This window comes from Archocentrus centrarchus, chromosome 17 (genome assembly GCF_007364275.1).
Source record: "Archocentrus centrarchus isolate MPI-CPG fArcCen1 chromosome 17, fArcCen1, whole genome shotgun sequence".
Taxonomy (NCBI): domain Eukaryota; kingdom Metazoa; phylum Chordata; class Actinopteri; order Cichliformes; family Cichlidae; genus Archocentrus; species Archocentrus centrarchus.
The window spans coordinates 31,144,488-31,152,777 of NC_044362.1; positions in this window are offsets into that span (position 1 = coordinate 31,144,488).

The window sequence follows — 8,290 nt, forward strand, 5'->3', positions numbered from 1 at the left end:
TGTGAATTATACCACGGAGTCAGGCACTTCTGATTTGAAGCTTTCCTTTTCAGAGGAGCCACAGTATCCAAAGTTATACGCAGTGAGGATGTAAAACTATTGCTGAGATAATCAACCTCACTGGGAGCAGAGTTTAGGTAGCTGCTCTGCACTGTGTTGGCACTGAAGAGCATAACAATGAAGGAATTAGATCCTTAAACTTAGTTACAGCACTTTCAGAAAGACTTCTACTGTAATAAAACTTATTCCCCACTGCTGTGTAATCCATTAAAGTAAATGTAAATTTTACTAAGAAATGATCAGACAGGAGGGGGCTTTCAGGGAATACTGTTAAGTCTTCAGTTTCTATGCCATATGTTAGGACAAGATCCAGAGTATGGTTAAAGTGGTGGGTGGGCTCCTTTACATTTTGAGAGAAGCCAATTGAATCTAACAATAGATTAAATGCAGTGTTGAGGCTGTCATTCTCAGCATCTACATGGATGTTAAAATCACCCACTATAATTATTTTATCTGAACTGAGCACTAAATCAGATAAAAAGTCTGAGAAATCAGACAGAAACTCTGAGTAAGGACCAGGTGGACGATAGATAATAACAAATAAAAGGTTTTTGAATTTCCCAATTAGGATGGACAAGACTAAGAGTCAGGCTTTCAAAAGAATTAAAACTTTGTCTGGGTCTTTGATTAATTAATAAGCTGGATTGAAGATTGCAGCTACTCCTCCTCCTCGACCTGTGCTTCGAGCATTCGGGGGTGTTGATTCATTTAAACTAACATATTCATCCTGCTGTAACCAGGTTTCTGTAAGGTAGAATAAATCAATACGTTGATCAATTATTAAATCATTTACTAATAGGGACTTGGAAGAGAGAGACCTAGTGTTTAATAATCCACATTTAAGTGTTTTTTTTTTCTTTAGTGCAGTTGATGAAGCTGTATTATTTATTGTTTTTGAATTTTTATGCTTAAATTGTTTTTTGCTGATTTTAGGTTTGTTTTTTGCTGGTCTGGGAGCAGGCACCGACTGTGGGGACGGATGGCAGGAGGAGAGAAGGTACAGAGACGCGTGTAAGACTGGAACTCTGCTTCCTGGTCTCAACCCTGGGTAGTCAGGTTTTAGGATGGTAAATAAATTTGGCCAGATTTCTAGAAATGAGAGCTGCACCATCGAAAGCGGGATGGATGCCGTCTCTCCTAACAAGACCAGGTTTTCCCCATAAACTTTCTCAATTACCTATAATTATTTATAGGAGTAATTGAACTAATTATAGGAGTAATTTAACTAATTAAGCAGATGTCTAGTGTCTGAGTTTATGCTTGTGCACTTTAAGGGTGCTACATTAGTATGGTAGATCTTTGTTTTGTTTGTTTTTGTCCAAATCAACAAGCAAGTAAGGTAAAACTGTGACTCCTGTGAACACACTGAGGCAGTGTGATATTACAGATATTTAATGTTGTTGATGTTGTTGAAGCTGCTGAAGGCTCAGTAAAGGTTTTCTATGTCTTCCTGCAGGTTAACAACTGAAATCTGAAAACTGATGCTCAACACAAAAGGGCGAGATATAGTGTCTCCAGTGTGTCCTTGGTCTGCCCAAGGGCCTCCTCCCAGTGGGATGTGCCTGAAACACCTCATCCAAGAGGTGACCGAGAGACTTCCTAGTCAGATGCCTGAACCACCTCAACTGCCTGGAAGAGCAGCAGGCCAGCAGCAGACCACCCACCCTTCAGCGGTAACTGCTGTTTGTATCCATGATTTTGTTCTTTTGGTCACTACCCAAAGCTTGTGAGGGTAGGGACGTAGATTGACTGGTAAATTGACACTTTCACTTTCAGCCCCCTCTTCACCACTAGGAAACGGTGCAGCAGCCTCATCACGGCAGACACAGCCCTAATCCATTTGTCAATCCCTTTTCCCTTCACTCATGAATAAGACCCCAAAATACTTAAACTCATCCCTTAAGAACTTAAAGGCTGCTTACAGTTCAATAGTTCCTGTCCTATGAATAATTGTGCCATAAATTCAATAATTCACATTATACAACAAATATATATGTGTGTAATTAATATAAAACCCAATTTTATATTAGTAGGCACTGTTTGGTATGAGTAAATCTTGGTTATGGAAGCATCAATCCATTTTTGTACCATTCCTCTGATACATGGTATGCAGCAGCATCCACATATAGTAAACAGGGTTGCGACTACTGCAAGACACACTAATAGAGAACTGATTAAACCACTTAATCTACCACACCATTGTTCTATCGTATTGGTAAATGTGTTATCTATCCCCGAGTTTACTGCTAGCTCATAAGACAATGATTTAAGACCCACTAGTGCTCTAGTTACTGATCCATCCGGTGCAGTGTTATTAGCTATGAATGTACAGCATGCTTCTCCAAATATAGAATACACCCCATCTTTCTCAGGTAGGAGCATATCCAGGGCCATTCTATTCTGCCAAGCTGTCAATGATGTCCTGTCTAACTGCTCACTAATGCCTTCAACGGCATCCTTGGTGAAATGCTCATTTTTATGCTGCGCCTCCTCCAGTCTTCAACGCCGCCTGTAGCCGTGCCTCCTCCAGAGTCTTCAGCGCCGCCTGTAGCCGTGCCACAGTCACACACGTTGCCTCCGTCCAGTCTCAGTCAGCAGCTGTAGCTCCAGCCTCTCCCCAGTCAGCTCCCTCAGCATTAGTTTCAGTTTCCACAGCTTCTGAGCCTTTAGTTTTTGTCCCCTCAACTTCAACGCCTTTAGTTTTTGTCCTCTCAACTTCAGCGCCTTAAGTTTTTGTCCCCCAACTTCAGTGCCTTAAGTTTTTGTCCCCTCAACTTCAGCTTTAGTCCCTTCAGTCCCCTCAATTAGCCCTCTAGCTCCAGTCCCCTCGGTTCCGGTCCCCTCACCTCCAGTTCCAGTCTCAGTCCCCTCTGTCTCAGTCCCAGTCCCTTTGGTCCCAGTTCCCGTCCCAGCTCCCTTAGCTTCGGTCCCAGTTCCCGTCCCAGTGCCCTCAGCTCCTGCACCCTCTGTAGTTTTGATCCCCTTACTTCCCTCAGTGTCAGCACTTCCAGTGTCTCTAGCTCCAATCCCCTCAGTGTCAAAGCCCCTCAGCATCAGAGCCCCTAGCTCTGGTCCCCTCAGTGTCAGAGCCCCTAATGTCCCGGTCAGAGCCCCACTCAGAGCCCCTAGTGTCCGAGTCAGGGCCCCAGTCAGAGCCCCTAGTTTCCAGGTCAGAGCCCCAGTCAGCATTATCATCAGCTTCCTCACCCTTGTTACCATCATCCTCTCCACCACCTGCACCCAAGCAATCCCCAAAGCAGCCCCAGCTGTCCAGGTAGACAGCTGTGTGTCCTGCACTGCAGCCCCAGCCTGCACATCTGGGTCCTCGCCCTGAAGGTCCCATTCAGCCCAAGGGTCATGCTTGGTCCGAGCGTCCGCCTCAGTCTGAGCCTCCTGTCTCGTCTCGCTGCCACTCCTAGGGGCGCAGTCAGCCTCCTGTCTCGTCTTGCCATCGCTTCTGGGGACGCGGTTGGCCTCCCGTCTCATCTCGCTGCCGCCACTGGGAGCGTACTCTGTCTCCCATCTCATCTCGCCACCGCTGCTGGGAGTGTGCTCGGCCTCCCAGCACACTCATCGGAGTGCAGTAAGCCCCCTGAACCGTCTGTATTCTGCTGTGGGTTTCCCAACAGACCCCCTGAACTGTTTTGCCTTGTTCCCCGTGTTGTATTTGGACTGTTTTTCCAGCCTGGTGCTGCCGCCTTTTGTTTTCTTTTTGTTTTGACTATGTGGCCCTTTTTTGTTTTCTTGGCCTCATGCCCTCTGTCCTGGCCCCCTCTGCCCGCCCTGGTCTGGTTGTGTTTTTCTTGTTGTGGGCCATCGGGAGCCGGTCCTTGAGGGGGGGGGTTACTGTCATGGTCCTGGGCAGTAACCCCCAGGACGTTTTGTGTTTTAAGGTTTAAGGTCTTGTGTCTTAGCCTTGATTTTTTTTGTCCACTTCCTGTCTTATTTTGGTAGTGTCTTGTTTCTTGTGCAATGTATTTAGTTTTGCTTCCCCTTATCTCGTCTGGGTAATTTGGTTCACCTGTGTTCCCTCCTGCATCTGGGTCCATCTGCATCTTGGAGTCCTGCATCTGGGTCCATCTCCGCCTGTCACACCGCCCTACATGACAATATCAAGCCCCAGACAGATTCAAAACAACAGTCCCCGGGTTGATGCAGGCTCATGGAATATCCTGAGATGTACAAAAAAGTCTCTTGGACCCATACCTGAAACCCAACAGGAAGTCCGGCATCTTCAAATTAAGGTGTCATTTTTGCAGCATTTTCTGCTACTTTTCAGGCCTGCCATTTGAATCATCTTCTCCATGGGCATTTGACCCAGTGACACCAAAATGGCTCCAGATAGTCCGGACAAGTAGCCCATTCGAGGTTTTATAGAATCTTCAACGGTGTTGCTGTGGCAAGCCTCTGAATTTGGGAATTCAATCAAATAGACCCTTTTACAGCCTACATCATCAAAGGATGCGCGCGCATTTTGGCAACGGAAGTGAACTGCTACTCCATTCAAATCAATAAGAACAAGGAGACTGCGCAGTGTTTAAATGTGATTTAAAAGCGATATCAGCATCAAAATGTCTGCTGTTGCATGTTTGGCTGTCAGAATTTCTCCTCTACCAAAAGTGGACTGAAGTTGTATCGAATCCCATGGGATCACGGCTGTTTAAGAGAAAACGGAGGCATCTGTGGTTGCAAGCCATCAAATGTATTGATAAAAATTAGACTGAGGAGAGGATCAGAAATGCTCGCGTTTGATGTGCCCATTTTATATCAGGTAAAGTTATTTATCTACTCTGGTTATACCGGGATGTCAGGTATTTAAAGTAAACAGTATTAGCTGGTAGGCTATTTAGCTTTTAAACTGTAGTGTGGCTGGTTATTTACAGGTGAGGCATCGCAGGACTCAGAAAGTCGTGATTTTTAAATTAATATTTAATCGCACTATAGATTACAAAATGCAGTTCCAGTTAAAAGTCTGAGCAGACTCACATATGAATGGTTGAGTGTGTCTCACAGTGTGACTGGAACAGTATATATATATTTTTTTCATTGTAAATCAATAATATCTGCAGTCGGAAAACTCTTAACAAGCTAGGAAAGCAATGTGACAAAGTACTCATGCTGCCGTGCAGGTACAATCCGCTGTGAGGACGTAGCTCTCTGACTTGTTTACAATGACCCGAGCCTCAGACACAGCAGTCCTGTTTCCTTGTCTTTGACTTGGAAGAACTTCTGCCCTCAAGACACAAAACTCAGAGTCTGTGTCATGATATTTGATGTTCGGTACATGGTCGAAAAATAAATAATTGTAAGCATCCTGTGACTTATATGCGCTGCAACTTCTCTCCGGTGTATACGCTCGGTTTCTCCACCAAATACACGTATATATATCTGCCCACGGATACTGGGCCACTTGCTAACGTACCACAGGGATCGGAGTTGGTTGCTGATGGTCCAAATTAATTTTTGCAGGTAGTTTTCATGATCTTTCACTGATAATCCCTTCTTGTAGATTGAAACGCTATTGAACTCCACCGTATTTCCATTTCCAAAATGCGCGCACATCGCTACCTACGTGATCATTGTTTACAAACAGTAAAAGAGTCTATACCACAGGTCACCAAACATCTCTAACACACATTGTCCAATCTGTCCCAGACTTCACAGGCTTCATGAGAGGGTGAGTGAGTCTGGACACACCCATTTATCAGCTTTGTATTACACTCATGGCGCCACCTACTGGCAACAGGAAATCAGCAGTAATGTGATAATCATCATCCCATGATCATTACAATTTCATTGATGGGTGCAGGTGTTACATACAGCATCATGACACTTTAATTAGTGGGCACTCACCAATGCCACCTACTGGACGCGGGAGACATTCAGCAGCCGAACTACGCAAGGTACGGGTAGCCTGTGTCGGGTCGTGGTTTCGGCTCTCTCCCGCTGTTTCTCTTACCAGGTGGAGGTGAGACCAATGGAAGCAAATGCACCTTGAAAAAACTCCACACTTCACAAAGAAACTCACTGGAGATGAGCAGGTTTCGTTTCCAGGATTTATTGAAGCACAAAGTTAAACAAAGTACAAGAAAGCAAAAAGCCCTCCTGAGAGTGAGTGCCTTGGTGCCGTTGCAGGGGTGGTAAGAAAGAGCAAAACAAGTAGAAGTCCAGAGTTTAACAGAGTATAAGAACACACAGAAGCCCTCTCGGGAGTAAGTGCCTTGGAGCCGCTGCAAACAGGGGAGAGAGGAAGAGCAAAGAAGAGCGCTTCCTCCCAACTTTACTACAGCCCTTTATAGCCCAATCTCACACCTCCTCCTGCTGTTATCAGGAGGAGGAGGCATATTAAGATGCTCTTCATGCAACAGTTCCATGACTTGGTCTCGGGGGCTAACATGACAAATAACTTTCCCACGTGAAAACACCTCCCACCTGGGCACTGCCTCGGCCTTCTATCCATATTTTCACATTACTTGAAACACTTTTGGGGCGGTCTTATCTCGATTCACACATTTACTCCCTTACAGTAGCCCAGGTGCGACTCCAACCCCCCTTTCCAGGACACACTCCCCACTACTTGACCTTCCCTCTGGCAATGCTGGGTCAAAAGTGCGCTGTGTACAAAGGTGAACTTCTAAAATGGACCGGGTGCAGCTCTCCTAGTGGAAAAAACCAGGCCTTGGGCAGAGTAGGCCTTAGTCCTTTTCCACTCACCTAAGACATGCAGTGTTCCAGTGTGTGAGTGACAATATATGTGACAAATAATATATAATGTGACCATTAATTCAGATTAATATAGGTACTAATAAATGATATAGTAAAATACCAATATCAGATGATAAAAATATCCGACAGATGACAGCATCCAGGTGAGACCGCAACCCTCCCGTCAGCAACAGCCTTCGAGCGCAGCACAGCTCAAGCGCGCCACGGGTCGACACGCGCTGGGTGGGAGGCCCCGATCATCTCCGCTTGCAGCTTTAATTTTCATTTTATTTTGTATGATTTCCATGAAACAAAACAATAAGAAGTAGGGCTGCAACTATCAGTTATTTTAGTACTCTATTGATTATTCCATCGCTTAATCAAGTAATCAGATAAGAAATACTTTTTTCATATTCACAGCTCATCTACGTATTTGAACTTCTGTACTGCAGTTTTTCACTGTGCGAAATAAACAGCAGTGGATGGAGCAAAATTCAAGTGGTTGATGAAGGACCTCCAGCTGTGTCCCAGTAAAGGTTTAACGGTGGTTACGGGGGAAAAAGCTTCTTTTGGACACTAGAAAAACGTTTTCTTTCACTCCACCTGAGGGCACCAGTTCTGCCCCTTTGCGCTTGTGTAGACAGATCGCACCTAAAACAGCAGCCTGCTGCTGTTGTGTTATCAGTGTTTTTGTTGAAAAATGGTTTTCTGCATGAGTGCAATGTTGTATTGCTTTATGCAAGCATTCTCCTAAATACATTTCTACTGGAGGTCTATTTTTAATCCCCAGTCAGGGATTAAAGTATAAAAAATATTTTAACAGGGGGTGTCCTCCTGGTACAGAACAATCGCTAATGCAAATGCTCACTAGCAAACTGTGGTTCAAGCAGTCCGATCTGGGAGCTAACAGCAGAAGTAAAGAAAAAAAATAAGAGCTGAAATTCTCAGCACAACGAGCACAACACACAAACAGGGCAGAGCAGTGGAGGTGTGGAAAAATGTGTGAGCAATGATCCGCTCAGTGTTAAAGGGAATCCGTTGCAGCAATGGAGAACTTTTTAGAATCTGAGGGTTTTTTTTTCCTAACTCCTGATCGTCACCCCAGTCCAGTAGGTGGTGGTAATGCAGCTGTAAGCTGGTTTGCCCACCACCATTAAACCCACAAGAAGATGATGACGACAGAGATCTTTAGCTGCTAATGCGGATGAAATGCTCCACTTACCCAGAGACACCTGAGCACTGCAGAGTTTAGGATTTTTTTATAATCAAATTATTCGAGTTACTCGAGGAATCGTTGCAGTCCTAATAATAAAACAAAAAAATTAAGTAGCTAACATGCAGTTTTGTAGTCTATCTTGTAAATGTAGTCTCACCACATCAGACCAAAGTCATTAACTTTCACCTTCATGCTATTAAGCAGTCTAGTGTGTGTGCAGTTAGGCTGTCTGCACATCACGTTTCATTTTTCCTTGTCTCTGTTATGAAATCTGTCCTGTCTGACAGCTTTTGCAGTATGATCTGATTG